The sequence below is a fragment of the Dermacentor variabilis genome, chromosome 6, assembly GCF_050947875.1.
Source record: "Dermacentor variabilis isolate Ectoservices chromosome 6, ASM5094787v1, whole genome shotgun sequence".
Lineage (NCBI taxonomy): Eukaryota > Metazoa > Arthropoda > Arachnida > Ixodida > Ixodidae > Dermacentor > Dermacentor variabilis.
In genome coordinates this window covers 99305112-99321935 of record NC_134573.1, presented here as the reverse complement: position 1 = coordinate 99321935, position 16824 = coordinate 99305112, and positions in this window count along the sequence as shown.

The following is a 16824-nucleotide window of genomic DNA, read 5'->3' as shown; positions in this document are numbered from 1 at the left end:
CAACTTTAACACGGCAGCGCCAAGCCGCTTTCTTCAAATTGTGTGGCTAACTGTGAACCTGGAAGATAATGGCCAAGTAAGATGCCCTTTCATGGCGGGCTAGATTGTTAAAATGAAGGGCTGTTTTTTAAAGTTGTAGCATCTTCTTGCGGAAGAAAGAAATTACCGTGTGCGGAAATGCCCCACTGCGAGTCTAGATAACTTGCATCGTAAAACTGCCCCATACGCTACAAGTGCAATATGTGTTCCGAGCAGTCGATATACTTGAGAGTATGCTGTCCCATCTTCACTATGTTACAGTGCTCAGAAGGATAATTTCAAAGGTTTTGAGAACCCAGGTGCATACCCCCACATAGCGTGCCATACTTGAAATACACGAATTATGTACGAATAGTGAGAACTGTAGCTCATTGTTTGTGGGAAACTTTTTAGAATACCGATGACTGCACCAACCGTCCCAAAAAAAACTTCGAGAGCTGAACACTACCGGCCTCATAGAAAACAATATAGTAATCTAATTATCGTATATGCTTTAAAACTAAACGCTCTAATTGGTCACTGAAAGCAATATATAACGTCGAAATTCGGAGGAAGGTACGGCTCAACTACGCATCCTTTGAAGGCGAAGTTTTAAGTGAAGCGGATAGTTAAGCGCTATTTGATACACGCCGATACGTACATCAGTGTCTCATTTCATTCTATGCAACATGTATCCTCAGACAATGTTTATGTTTACCCACACCAAAGGTAAAAAAATTCGTTACGGTGTAACGTTCAGGTGTATGCAATGGACAAATCACAAGTTATGCGAAACTACGAATACAAAATTAGGCGGAAGCACAGTGAGAGATGCATCCACAGCAAATGTCACTATGATGAAGACGATGCATGACACTTGTAGACGGAAGAATCCTGATGACATGTATGCACAGGAATATACGACACAATTGTATGAAAAGGTTTCTCCCGTGTTGTGTCACAGTGGCGCATGCGCATGCTTAACAATTGTCCAAGCATAGGCCACGCCCAGTGACACATACGAAATTACTAAATAAAACCAAATAATGGAAATGGAAGAATCCGTTGAATATAATGCACTATTCTATTACAAAGCTGGCGTGCTTTAGGGATACACACGAGGCGACATTTAAATGTTGAAGTTTTATGTGGGAATATATTTTTATTTGCACTAGCAGAAATGAAATTGCTAGCATAGGTTTGCCCGTCAACATACAGTGGTTATATAAACGCCGTTTGCTGACACTTTCACGGGTGTATGTGTAACTGTCGCACATACAGTCACGCATGCGTTCGCCGAGATACCAAGCCCAACACAAGAACGTAGCAGCAGCAGCTATTGCAAACGCAGGAAGGTATTCGCAAAGGAGGCATCGTTTTCTTTGCTGTTGCTTCAGTGACAAAGCTTTTTCCCCTTGTTTACGCTAAACAACTGCGGCCTCATATTTGGTTTGTCTTGCAATGCAATATAATGTCCTCCTTTATTAGGGTGAACATCAGCGGGTTTAATGTTATACCAACTATACACTGGAAGCCTTGTTGCATTCGATGAATGTGGTGGCACCTGATACATTTGACTGAACTTTGGCATGGTCCTAAGAATTGTTTTTAGACTAAATTAGCTGCTGGTGAGAAAAAAGTTCTGTAGCTTTTCACTAACCGAAGACCAAATCCTTAGGCGTACTTTGGTATTTTGGAGTGTGCGGGCGTTTAAAAATGGGTATGGCACCAAATTATTGAGCGTGAATTATGCATTGCACGTTAAACCATGTGAGTTCACAGCAAGCTGGCAATATCTGAGAGCCTTCGGTGCAGCGGAAAATTTATATTGGATTTTTTTTCTACATCGGAGCTGAGCCGTAGAGGAGTCGGGTTACACTGAGTGGTGAGGAAAAGAAGCAGCACTCCCGGATACGGTGCTCTCAAGTAACCAAAGCCAATCTTGACGATGAGCAATACTAGAACAAGGTGAAAGCGGGAGCCAGCGTTTCAACGAGTGGACTTGTCTTTTTCATTGCGTTTGCATTGCGTTTCCGTTGTTTTCGCATTGCATCCACCGCCTTGAAAAAGACAAGTCCACTTGTCGAAACGTTGGCTACCGCTTTTACCTTGTTCACGTTTTGCTCATCTTCTTGAATTGCCATCTCCCGCCATCCCCCTGTTTTCCCTGAAGCCAATCGTGAACGTTGTGCTCACCGAGGTCCCCTTCGGTCTCGGAGGCCTGTGTTATCTGCGTGTTTTTTTGTCCGCTCAAGCTCTCGCCTGCGTTGTAACTGCATGTGCCTCCGTAATCGCTATACATATTGTAAGGATTAAAAATCTGAATAAATTCTGAAGGAAGAAAAACGTTGGTGGTAGTGAGTTTCGAACCTACGACCCACGCTCAGAGGCCGAGTGATTCGCCCACTGGGCTAAGCCAGCGCCTCCTAGATAGCAGGCCTATGCACTCTGCTTTATGACATGGGGTTACTTGGAGCGCAATTTCTATTGCCAAGCATGGCGTGACGAAAGCGGTGACGTCAAAAGCACCGCGGCTTACTTGGACGCGTCGCTATTAGATTTTATGGCAGTCGGGCAAGATAGCTTGACGTCTTGGGCTGAAGTGAACCGGGTTCGTGCTATCTTGGATGCACTGACCAAGAGTCCCATCGCATTCGCTTTCCCGCGAAGAGTGCATAACTCGAAGGACCGCTGAGCGGCATTGCATTGGACATTGAATTCGCAACTCATAAGAAGTGCTCAATAGTACTCGGATATTTTTGTTGCATAATCATATGGTTCCTCTTCTCCCAGTTACATTGAAAAGCGAGAACACTCAGGAGGACAGTCTCATGACCCTTTCAAAAGTAGACTGGAGCACTCTTAGATAGTTTTAAAATGTATTTATAGTGGCAGCCGTGCACCAGGCTTCAATGAACATACACGCCAAAGACTCTTTAATCGCGATCAATCGACATCATGGCTCCCTGGTTGACGGAGCATGCTCTAGTACCTTATGCTGACTGTGGATTGGATGGAACTTATCGCATACTTGATTATATTTTAATTTTTTATCGTGCGCTGTTGATGACGTGAATCATTCAAAAATTTTCGGATTTTTGAATAGTAACTATTCAATACCAGGACAGAATCGAAGAGACGATATTCAATTCACCATTCGAAAGCTTTGAATGCGCGCATACGCCCACATGTTGTAATTGACAACAAGCAATTGTCATTCCGTTTCAAGTTGCCCTTGCATTTTAATTCAATGCCATGGAAGCCTTGTGGTGGCCGATTAAAGTGGTCGATGGCACTCGACAGGTCGCATCAATTTATTTGGTGTGCGTCGCTTAACATTGATTCCTACGTTGCGTGGGACCGCGATGCTTATATTATTCTACTGCAGGAAGTCCCGCGCTCGCCAGCATGTTCATTGTGCTGGTCAGAGGTTTCTCCCATTTGACGTTTTATGCAGCCGTTGCGGTGGCAACGCTGGCAAAGCACAAACTACAATTAAGCACGTGTGTAAGCTTGCTGCCTTTTCCATTCGCATGGAATTTCCAACGATATTTTGTCAGCTTCAGCAACATGCGCTTGCGTTTTCGACTACTGTTAAGATGGCGTATATAATGTCTGATGGTCATGTGATCTTCTCGCACACTATCCTCTTCCGGAACGTTAATTGGTCGTATATTTGCCGCTAACCACTGACGATAACAATCATACTACGGCTACGAACCAAAACTGTCCGACTCTGATTTAGCCTCGCGGTAAATTGGCAAACAAATATTGTTAAAAAGCCAAATTATATCTGGAAGCAATAATAACACGCGTTCAAATAAGATTTGTCCTGCAAATATATTAATAGATAATAAGGATTTCGAAGTGAGATAATCCGCATTGGTAGAAAACGTACTTATTAGTAAAAAAAGTTTAACAACAGTAGTAACAGAGCAAAATCTCGTGCTCATATGTTCAGATTTATTGTTTTCTTTGCATTATGCCCATTATAGAGCGCATTGTGGTAGTTTCGTTTTCTAGCGGGCCACCCAACCATAATGTTTCTGAAATGGTAACTATAGTGCTATTCGACATGATTAATCAGACGCTTGTGTGAGATGATTTCCACGAACAAACGAATACTACGAATGCTGTTTCTACGTATAAGGGTGGTGATTCATCCAGTTTAAGGCCAATGTCCCCCTTCGTAGTTCTTGCGTTTTACAGCATGAAATATTATGGGTTCATTCCAGTAGCTGGTTCGGTTGGCGATGGTGTCTACCGCTGCCGGTCTCTCGGTGTCCGTAGGAGCAATCGCCGCGAATGAGTAAAAATAAAAATAACCAGTCACCACCGTAAATGAACCCGGGCTCGTTTCGTGGGCGTCAGCTACTTTACAACTGAGCCACGCCAGCGCTTGCTAGCATTCCGTGGGAGAATGCCTGATAAACGCGTCCTATAGCGCGCGAGGAGACACGCGATGTCACATGCTCGCGGCGTCGCGTCATTACGTACACGTTTGGCATTGCATTTGCATATTATTACCACAAGTAGATTGCCCTGTAGCAATTTGCACAGGTAGCCGGTACAAGACAGGTAAAGAAGGTTTAGGTTCAGGTGTACGTTTATGCAGATTACACCGCTTTTCTTTGCGTCGAATGAGGATCTGCATTCACTTGATCAATTGTTACAAAATTACTTATGTACTCTTCAAACTTGCATTGAGAACATACGTATGCCCCTGAACGTCACTAAAAGTGAACTTCTTCTCTTTTCGCTTCATGTTCCCGTTCGTATTTCACTCATGCATCGTCAAGAGTTCAAACCCTGGGTTGATTTCCTCAAATACCTGGGAATCGTGTATGATGGGACACTGGACTGGAAAAGCCGCATTGAAGAAGCCGCGTCTAAAACAATTCGCGCCTTGGGATGCTTGCATAGCCATATCTTCAGTAACCGATGATATGGCTTCCGAAGACATACATTAATTAGTATATATAAAATGCGCGTCCGACCCATCATGAAATTTGGGTGCGTTGTTTTCCGGCAGCAGAGCTTATTAAATGCAGCCTCTGGTTCTATTAGAAAGGGACGCTCTGTGGTCGCGCATTGGACTTCCTAAGTTTTTGCAAACACCGTTCTGTATATGAAACCGCGAATACCATGTTTAAAAACGGGATTCAGTATCCTCACAGTACAAACACACCTAAAAGTTTACGATTCTCGTCAAAGAAAATCAATGTATGTTTTCATTAATGAACCGGCCAAGTTCATTTTTTATCATCATTGGCCGCAACTACGCACACCTCAGATGGTATTTGTACAGGCACATATAAAACCATTGAATATGTAAACTCAACGTATTCAACCAACACGTCAATACAAGATAAGCCTCCAGAGATATTTTAAGGGTATTTTCCCCTCAGATGCTAAACTAATGGCATACCGTTATTTAGATTACATAATGCTAGACTACTTTTCTCGACTGGAAACAAGCAATATAATAGCCACTGATGCCTCACTGTCTCAAGAGAAGGCTGGCGCAGACATTTCCTCTCCTTCTCTCTGTTATTCCTTTTCCATACGCCTTCCAGATTACACGCCTATTTTCGAAGAAGAATATTGGCTGTTGTTCTGCCAATGCGCAAACTTACCGCTAATCAATCCTCAGCTGTCACAGCTACAGATTCTTTATCGGTATGTGTGTCGCTTTCCACGGCAACGAACAAAGTTATTTTAACCTTGTTTCAAAATTAATTATTTTATTAACTTGCTGTGGGTTCCTGACCCCCGCGGTTCATACCTAAACGAAATGCCAGATGTATTAGCGAGAACATCTTTAACTTTGATTCCTGTTTTACCGGATACAGCTTGCATCACTGCTTCCAGATACAGAAAATTTTGTTTGCAAGATGATTTAAGTAAATTATCGCTTAATATATCTCCAGACTTTAAGCATCTCGGTTTTTGCTGGAGTAAACGGTGGTGTCCTTCTCGGAAATTAGATACACCAGACTACACCGTCGCATGTCGCAATTGAATCTTTATTTACATAGAGCTGTTCTCACGACGTCCCCTATATGACACAATTGTGAGGAAATTGAAACAACAGACAACTACTTTTTATCATGTAGACGGTATTCCCACCAGTGAACAATATTACTCGAGCTCCACTCTGCCAAATTGGATTAGGATTAAGTACACCAGTATTGTTATCATTTGGGGCCTCGACACCAGGAGACGTCACAGAGACGTTTGTTCCGCAGTATATGATTATGTATTCGAAACAAAACGATTGCCCTTCTAATTATTGTATATTTGTTCCAGATATCAATTCTGCATTCATTTCACCTAAATTGGTTTCTGTAAATTCTTTATTAGCATTAATTTCTCCATGATTGTAACCTGTTTTAACATTCACCTTTCAGTGAGGCTGCCAGCTCGCTCGCATACTGGCCTAGTTATTGCATCATCTACTATTTTTGTATTTCTTTTACTTTGCGTTTATCGTCTTCAAACAAGAATTTCATTTAGCTACCACCTGCTGCCCGATTCTTGGCCTATCGCCCTTAGTGGGTGCGAGCTATGACTGGGCTTCATTATCATCATCATCATCTAGAATATATAGTAAGTACCTAATTAAATCAAGCAGCCTTGGTGACTATGTCACCGCGGCGTTTCAAAGACGATTAAAATAAATCATCATCATCATCGTCGTCGTCGTATCGTGTCTCTTGCTTTGCGATGTGAGATGCGCGCCCCGTAGCGTCTATAGGTGAGCCCTTTGCATTGCAGTTGAATATGATTACACCAAGAGGCAGCTTATGTAGCAGTTGCCTAGGTAAGGGTACAATGTAGATATGCAAGTATTGAGTAAGAAAAAGAAGTCTATGGATATGTATAAGTATTGACGTAACTAAAGACATGTATGGCATACCTGATTAACTCGAGCAGGCTAGGTGACTGTTTTTCACTGTCCCGTTTCAAAGGGAATGCCTATAAATCATCAGCATCGTCATTACCATCGTATCGCGCCCTTTAACGCGTGACGTGACATGCGCACCGTGTAGCATCGATACGGACAAACATTGCATTGCAGTTCTGTTATACTCCACCAGGTGTCCCGACCTGTAGCATTTGCATATAGCAATTGCATACTGCGCGTAGCTGCACCTGGCTAACTGAAGCAGGCTAGGTGGCTATTTGTCAGCACCCCCTTTCGAAGGGAATACCAAAAACCATCATTATTATCATTATGATAAACAGCAACGTATCGTACCACGCGCCAAGGGATGTGATATGTGCGCCACGTAGACTTCATGCCTGCGTTTACACTCCGTTACAGGCTATGGCGCGTACTTGCAAGGAACGAACCGCTGTTGAAGAAGCGAATCGTAGAACTACGCGCGCAGTGGCAAACAGGCAACATCGGGCTCAGCAGACCGCTGTGCAGAAAGCAGGACAAGTTGCTGCGAAAGCCGCAGCTTGCCGTCGACGCCGGGCATGTATTCAGATCCTACTCACGAAAACGGCGATAAGAGACTTCGCCGCGAAGACCTTGTAGTGCGTGGTGCCGAAAATAGGGCTCCTATGGAGCTCTATTTTCCTCCAGCTTACGGTGTGACTGTGCTGCGTGTATACTGCGCAGGCCTCTGACTTGTCTTTAAGGGTAGTTGTACGAATGATTATTGACAAGATAACGAGTTTCCTTTGAAAATTTGAAGTAAAAACTTCCGTGAAGGTTTTAAAGACAACAAGAACATATCTACAGAAATAGCGTTCGCGAATACCCAACCGAAAATTGTCACAGGGTGACAGGAGGCCGGTGCGCAAATCGTCTGTCTTTGCTATTGACGATATTGGAAGTTGTAGTACATCTGCGGTGAATTTTATTTTTTTTCGGAACACTAAAAAAACTATTCCGAACTTATCGCTCGGTGCAACCCACGCCTAGACGTGTCCGAAATTTCCAGAATGTTGTTGCCGATTAGCGAAAGGAACTCATCTATTTATGTTCGCCTGCGTGACAAGTGGCGCGCATTCATGAATGTGAAGAACCGGATCGGATTAAGATTAAAAGCTGGTTCACGAACATAGACCGTCGAGGACCTTCGCACTTCCGCGATACAATTGAACGATTTTCTATGAGACGCCGATCTCACGGTTGAGCAGCAAATGTTGGTGAAGAGAGAGAGAGAGCGACGAAACGGCAGGAAATGCAGGGAGGCTAGCAAGTGTAGGTACCGGCTGGCTACACTGTGCTGGGGAAAGGGGTAAAGGGAATAACAGGAGAAAGAAGAAAAAGGTTGAGAAAAATTCACACAATAACGAGATGCTATGCGCTACATCATTCAAAGACGGTCGCACAATTTACAAGAGCTTAAAAAACTTCAGCAGAACCAAATGTTGCTGAAAACAAGAACATTGGACCAACGCACTGGGCATAGCACCGCCACCACGAGACTATTGGTGTGAAAAAGCGGCCCAGAAAGCTTCATTGAGGTGGGTGACATGAATGCCATGTTTTGTTTGCGAACTCCCCCGAAATTTGCTGATCCTGCCTGCTTCTGCCTAGCCGAACAGCTTACTCAGAGAACACCACTTCCCCTATACGTTCACCGCTCACATAACAGACTGGTTTAGATAAATAGCTACCTGTATAACCTTGCAGTATGTACGGGTGAGGGGCTCTATTCTTTGCGAAATTACCTGTTGAAAGAACGCACAGTTTGTAAGTAGTCTCACTGCAAGAAATACAGGGTGATTATTTTTAGCTTTTACGGAATTTTCAAACATCGCTGCGGCAGATAGCGTCATTCTTCATGTTCAGCTGGATTATCCGAAGAGGTGGACATTACTGGCACAAAAAATTCAAGCACATGTTCAACCAATTAACGAAAATTGACTAATTCACTTCTTATATATTACTTTATGGCAAATATGGCAATTTGAGAATTGCAGCCGGTGAGTATGCCAGAGGCATGCACTTGAAATGAATTTACAAGAATATACCAGTTTCGAGATATTACTTCCCTAGTTGCGGTAGGAAAAACATTGGCATTGCAGCTACTTTAGTGCTTCAAAGCACAAAAGATCGTTTTCTGAAAAAGGTAAGAGGACGAAATGTGCATATTATGGCGAATTCGGTGACTCATATCTTCAAAATGATGTCATTCTGAAAATTTGTTCCAAGTGGATGGGCCTGACAAACTCGCCGGCTACAATTCGCAAGTTGCCGATATGAACCGTAAAGCAATATGATCACGATGGTCATCGCAAGCACTCGCGCAGCCCTTAAACGTTTTCCAGGTCTCCCAAAAAGCCATACTCATTGCCATCTGGAAGGACAGTGTTTTTGCCCCCCTATGACACAGGCGTCCAATAGCAAGGGCTCACACTGGCCTTTGGAATACGAGCACAGGTTATACTGAAGCGGGAACTGCAGAAACTGTTCATTTGCTAAAAGTAAATTTTTCCGTAAGTCGTGACCTACATAGTGTAAATCGTGCATGTGTTCTCTGCCTTATTCGCGCACTCTGTATATTCCTCCTTCTTTTCCTCTCGTTTTTGCGGCTAAATTAAGAGACTATCGAACGCATTCGCGCTATACTGCGCATGTAATGCCGGAAATGCTTTGGAAAAAAAAAAGGGCCTTAAACTCGTCTTGGCTGCATGACCATTCATTCCCGACCACAAGAAGCGGAACGTCAGTCGCTGCAGTAATTTCGAGGATACGACGATTACTCGAGAAAAAAAATATCAGTGTGGGGGATGCGAGGGTATGCTGGTTCGAGGATTCGACGTGTAATTACGATAGATATTTGAATCGAGAAGACCACATATTTGAAATCATGTGCTTCAAAACTTAGTGGTAGATATAGTGGTAATTCGTGGGCGTCGGAACATGAGACATTTGGTTTGTTGCACGTACTGGGAATGCTACAGGTCACGCAGACATCCACACTTCGCTGCATTTGGGAACTTAACTGTTCACCCATTGTGTGCTGCTAATCCTATATCGTGATTCTTACCTTCAACCGGAGTCGTGCAGGATAGAGCGAACAGCGAGCACATGAAGACACTTGGCGCGGTTCTCATTATTGTTTGGCTGAGGGCCTGTAGCCTGGAGGGCAGGAATGCAACCATGCTTTAGAAGAAAACGTGATAGGTACGTTAGGTATGTTCTTGACGGAAAGTCGGCAAGTAAGAAAAAAAATGAGGAAGCCGCAGTTATGTCCGAAAGGCGAAGCATCGATTGCGATAGCAAATTATTACACAGCTACAGCAAGTAAGGATAGTAGATTTATCGGCTGTACAAACGCGTAAACATTCGCTTACTAACAAAATTGACAAGCATACTATCACGCTCGAACTGGCAAACAAAAACACGTCACTCGATGTGCGTGGACATCGCTTTCAAAACACTGTCGTGAGGAAGAGCGGCAGCAGTAGCGATCGAAATGACTTTCGTGCTGCGTCTTACTTCAACGAGAACTAAGCGGTGAGAATACAGCGCAGGCGAAGCTATGAGCTCTCCGCGCTCCTGGAATTGGTACTCATGGCACACCGTTTTCAAGATTAGCGCGGCCGTGCTCAGCGATGCCGTGCGCAGCCGCCGCTGTAGTAGAACCTCCCCCAACGCCCACTCCAGCATTTCTCCTTTGTGCGCGCGAGATCAAGCCGCTATCTTTCGTTCACTCGCACCTACAGCATACCGCGCGCGGTCGCGGTGTTATCGCACTTGGACTTTGTACGGATCATCATGTCGACACCAAGGCCGAGTGTCGATGTAGTTACTATCGCAATAAAATGAATGAATAAAAGTCAGTCTGAATGCAGAAGCTTCGATCAGCGAAGAAACTAGGTTTTCTATTGCGTTTTTACGGTCGCATTTTTCTCACATAACATTGCTAGTCGAACGCAATTCTACAGGCCGCTCCACCATTCATCTCGTATGTTAGGTTAGGTGGTCCCTCTTTTTGATTCTGCACCGAGGTCTTCGAATTTGTGCGGTGATTTTCATGCTGTATGCTCGTATATACGGGGTGATCGCCTTCAGGTTTTATGAAGTATAAAAAATCGCCTGTATAAGATAGCGTAATTATAGCCCTTGAGTTCTATTATTTAAAAAGGGGTCATCGGTTGCGCGAGAAATTGAAACGCATATTGAACTAATTAAGAAAAATTACTAGGCAACCTCCTAATTAGTTACCTTATGTCACTTGCTGGAATTTCCGAATCATGTCCTTTCCTTTTGCGAGGTACGGCGACTTGGAAGGAAATTCCATTATGGTAACCATTTGAAAATATGGACAATGAAAATCGCAATTTGAAATGCATTGTCGATGCATTTACTTTCTTAACAAAACGCTCATTTACGCTTTAATTCACAAAAGTAACTGAAACGCTCACGTATTTCGGCCCCAACGTTGGGAAATAATATACCGGAAGCGGTGTCATCATAGAGACTCTTTTCGAGTGGATATCTCTTGCAAACTCAGCGGCTACAATTAGTCATTTGAAATATATGCTGTTAATCAATCAACTAGAAAGTTACTGAGTGCATTTTTGTTAATTATTTGAATATGTGTTTAGATTTATCGTGCCGGCCATGTCCGCCTATTCGAATAACCCAACTCAAGGACAAGAATTGCGCTGTCTGCCACAGGTAATTTTGAAAAATTAAGTAAATCTTGAAAAAGATGAGCCTGTATAAAGTGTATAACTGCCTCACACTTATTATTTCTAGATTACTATTCCATGCGACAGCTATTGAGTTGTAATTGTAATAGCCGCACAAAAAACACCAAGAAATATCTGAAAACCACTGAAATTACAATTATCCCTTTCATGTACACCTTCTTTTAGCTCTACAAGAAATATTTTTGGTAATTTATCCATTTACCTACGTAACTTGTGTGTACATAGAACGGCTTGGAGCACAGTACCCTTTGTAATATTAATAATAAAAAGACTAATATACTCACTGATCATTTCGGCGCTCTTTCTTTCTATAGAGTTTCCTGCGTTGCGCCAAAGTACGTCGGACCTCCTGTGCACAAACACTCTCAACATAGCACCCTGCCAAGCACATCGCACCTCATATATATATATATATATATATATATATATATATATATATATATATATATATGAATACATATATATATATATATATATACATACATATTTCTATATATATATATATATATATATATATATATATATATATATATATATATATATATATATATATATATATATATATATATATACTAGAGTAGTAGCGTTCCTTGCCTTTTCACGTCACGTTCTCCCTATCCAACTGACCGCCCCCCCCCCCCCCCTGCTTCTGAACCCCTATTTTATGGGAACTGCAAACGAAGAGTTCCACTTGTCTCGCGACCGCGTCTGTTCCACCCATTTTCTTCCCCTCTCCCCCCTCCGGTTCTGCCATTCTATCTAGCTCCACTCTGACCTTGCAAGTTCCAAGAAAGGTGAGCTCTGCAGTTTCATCGTTGCTTAGCGGAGCGTCACGGATAATTACTGCCGTCAAGAGGCTAATGCGGCTACACCATGGGAGTTCCAGGGCTTCGACGTTTCTTATAACTGCGCGAAAAAACGAGGGCACAAGAAGTAAATTCACACCACACCACGAGCGCAGACTGCCAACAGTTTATTTTTGGAAAGAAAGCTAGATACATATATTTCATTAGGGAAGCTGTGCACGTGTCCGCATTGTCACTCTCACATGTGCCGATAAACATAAAGACGTAAAAGTTTATCTGCTGGGTAACGGTGTATCCGTGGTTGCGACAAGCGATCACCAAACTAACCATGATTCATTCTTACAGCATCATAAAAGACGGAGAGATAAAGTAACCGAAGAAAAATAAATTATGGGGTTTTACGCGCGAAAAACACTTTCTGTTTATGTGTCACGCCGTAGTGGAGGACTTCGGAAATTTCGACCACCTGGGTTTCTTCAACGTGCACATAAATATCAGCTCAGGGGTGTTTTTCGGCCGCATTTGGATGGGGGAGAAATGCGGCCGCCGTGATCTTGTGCTCAGCAGCGTAACACCACAGCTACGGAGAAAAACAGGAAGAGACCGCGAGAATGCGAAGGCAACGGATGTGGCACTTGAGAAATAACGAGTGTAAAGGCGAAGGATGAAGACATAAAATAATTTGAAGAAAAAAAAATGGCAATAAAACAACACAACAAACGGAGAATATCACACTCGTCAACAAATGTGGAAATGACGTCATGAATGGATGAAGGCTCAAAATAAGGCCTAATGAAAACAACCATAGAAAGTGGGGGTGACGGCGACTATTGAATTGACAAACGTGACTATGGAAAGATTGTGACTTGGTGAAAAAACTAACGCTCTGCAGCACTCACAGCTCAGTACACCTACAACAAAGAAAGCAAAAAAAGAAAAGAACCCTAGACCGCCAAAAGGAATTCTTTAAAAGACGTGTTTCAGAAAATTGACTTCTGGGAGGCACGAGACAGATAGTTATACATAGTGTCAACACGATATCTGTGTGGATTTCGCGCGTAAAGGAACTCACACATATAAAAGGACAGAAAAAGTACTAACCCCGTTCTTTCTTTTTTCGTAATGCTAACGTTTTCTTCTTTTTTTTTGTATTTACTGCTGAATCGCCACTGAAGTCTTTCCAAACGGGATTCATAGTCAGTTATATATGCTTTTATGGCACAAAAGCCACTTGGATGACATTATATAATTTAGTGAAAGTGTCTCAAGCAACAAAAACCATCACTTTAGAGAGCTTCTTTTTAAAAAAAACGATTTGTTCTATGAACTTAAAGATATCATCTAGCGATGCAAATGCTTCTTCCGATAGGATCAGAGAAGGATGAAGTAGTGTTAGGGTTTTCTAAAGTTCTTCTAAATATTTGTCTTTCTTTCGCGAATACCACACACGTTATTAAGATGTGATCCATAGTTGCAGGGCCTCGGCATTGATTCCAAAGCGCGTGTTTTTCATTTTTCTATGAAAGTTATCCATGAGATGGGGGGGGGGGGGGGGGGGCATGTGCCGAATACGAACGGAACACAAGATAGCTTCCACGAAGCGTTCCTGGTGGTATAATGTCTTTTACTCCTGCAGTATGGGCTTTATTATTCGTACCTTGCTATTAAGTTTAGAGTCCCAACCCTTTTGCCACTGTGACGTGATCGCACGGACCACACTAACATTGAATGGAACCTTTATTTTTGTTAGGCTTTCATGTGCTCTCATTGCTGCGCAGTTGGCGGCCTTTTGATTTGCCGGGATTAGCACGTGGCTTGGAACCGAACAGAGAGGAATTACTTTGCCATGATTTTCGCTTTCACCGACCATATTCAGGTTGCTGCCGAGAGGAGGTTCGCATTCTGAATTTCTGTGTAAGGAAATAGGCTAATTTTGAGAATCCGCGTAGAAAAGTGCTTTAGTTTATTATCTGATGTTGCTATTTGTCCCAAAGTCAAAAGCAGGGCGTGTACAGCGGCTATAAAAAAACAGAAGAAAAATGTGGCAACATAAGGCAATTTTCCCAGTGTTCTGATGCGACTGCACTTCTGACATGTAAATCCGTCTTGGAACCGTTAGTGTAAAACTCTTTGTAGTTCTTCTATTTTCCTTGTAGTTTCTTGAAGCGCACTCCATGATTATGCGTGGGATCAAGACCTTAGATGTACGACTGCCTTCCTCAGCCGCAAACTATGCAGTTGTCGTCAAGAAAGCTGCGCAAGACAGAGCGATAAATGCGTACCAGACATGTTTGGTCTGCGTACCAATGCTTACGTGATAGGACCTTCAAGATGTTACAAAAGGGATTGACTGAGTCTTCTCATAATGCTGCCAACCATTCGTAAATACCTGTAAGTTGTCTGCCCTGCAAGTTCAAGGGGAGTACGGTAGGGCAAGTAAAAGACGCGACAAAAGAAGACACACAGGGATACACAAAGTGCTATGCTGTGTGTGTCCCTATGTGTCTTCTTTTGTCCCTTCTTTTAATCGCGCTACCGTACTCCCCTTGAAGATGGATTACGAACAAGCCCACATTGCAACCCTCGAGCCATGCAAGGCTATTTTTGAAGAAAACCTTCGTGCAAATTTTTTTTTTTTTTTTTTGCAGTGGGGTCTCACTTTCTGCCCCCTTTGGACAAAGCGTAAGCAAAGATCATTCCAAAAACTGATATGAAATCTGCACGTCGAAATAATTCCTCGTACCTGACACTTCGCTACCGAAAGAGGTATTCTTGCTGTTCAATGCCCTTAGGTACTCTACCTCGCCCCTCCAAGAAAAAAAGAAAAGCAAAAAAAATTGATGCAGAGGCCCCGCACTGAGGGAATCGATGTAAGCGAAGCTCACTGGGCTGATTGCTTTTATTGACGATAATTGGCGGGATATTGATGGCGAAAGCTTAATTTCCTCAATGTTTATTCTAACACGAGAGTGTTGAATTCATGTTGAACATTACCATGCGTGCACCGTTCATGTTTGTTTGTGTAGTACGCAGAGAGATGTTTGCTTGAGGCGTTGTTGTGCGCCATATTTCATAACCTTTGAGAGGGTTAAAGATTTCCATTGCTTGACACAACACATGTTCTTTAACGTGTCTCAAGATCTAATTGCACGTGCGTTTTCTATTTCGCCCCCGTCGAAATGGGGGTGTGGGATTGGGATCAAATCAGCGACCTCTAGCGAGTCCATAACCTCAAACTTAACGCGGCCGGCACAGAAGTGTTGATTTGACGGTCGACCACTTCTGTTGTGCCGCCTGGAGCCTGCGGTGGCTTTAATAAACGCGCTCTGCTTCTGCACGTCCTGCGTAATTTTTCCGCTTGACATATTTGATTAGCGTTATTTTTCAGTTTTGCTTCTCACAGCACCTTAACCCTCCCACCCCATCTTGCATGGGAACTGCCTGTCCTCCTCCCTCCTCTCTATAGTTCTATCTAAGCATCCCCTCTGGACTCGCACGTTACTAGAAAGGGAAGCGCTATAATTTTTGCAATGGTTTTGAGAGGGGTCACGGTGAATTACACCTGTCAAGAGGCTAATGCGGCGACGTCCAGGGAGCACTAGAGGGCATTGTGCACATTCGACGCGGTGGGGACTAAACGAGTTTCTCACGTCGCCTTTCCTTGCTTTCCACGTAGTGTCATGCACACACATGCTCTGAACAACCCCCCCCCCCCCCCCCCGTCGTGGCGTTCCAGACAGCAGCAGCTGTGGGAAAGTGAAAGGAAGAGGAATAAAAGGTTAGCTTTAAAGAAAGGGTAGGGGAAGGGGGAGGGGAGAGGCTGTGCGGTTCTTCTATAAATGGGCTTTTGAAGCTAGAACGGGTCACTTGACTTTCAACGCAGTTGTAGATGGTCGCTCTCCATTACTTGCTGCAGTTGCCCATGTACACCGACTGGCCATACCGTGAGACTGGAGCACGACGACCCGTTCTTGCTGGCGCTTTCTGCAAATTGACGTGCTGCACGTTAAGCCTTTTCGACTTATCTAGTGTGTCGACATCACGTGTTCACCAGAGGAACCCGGCAGTTTATTCCTGCGGAAATCCATGATGGCCAGCAATACCAAGGCCCGTCTGCAGTTGCTTCGACGCCCCATGCTGCGCGACATAGACTGCAAGTTCAACAAGAACTTCTTGCAGCTCTGTTGGAGTAAGTGTTACGCTTTTATCAAACGTAGCTCACTTATGTTAGGACATGTTACTAGTAAAATCGTATACCTGGCATCATCTTGTATCGATTGCTGTTCAAGTTCATGTTGAAAGGAGCCGTCAAAAT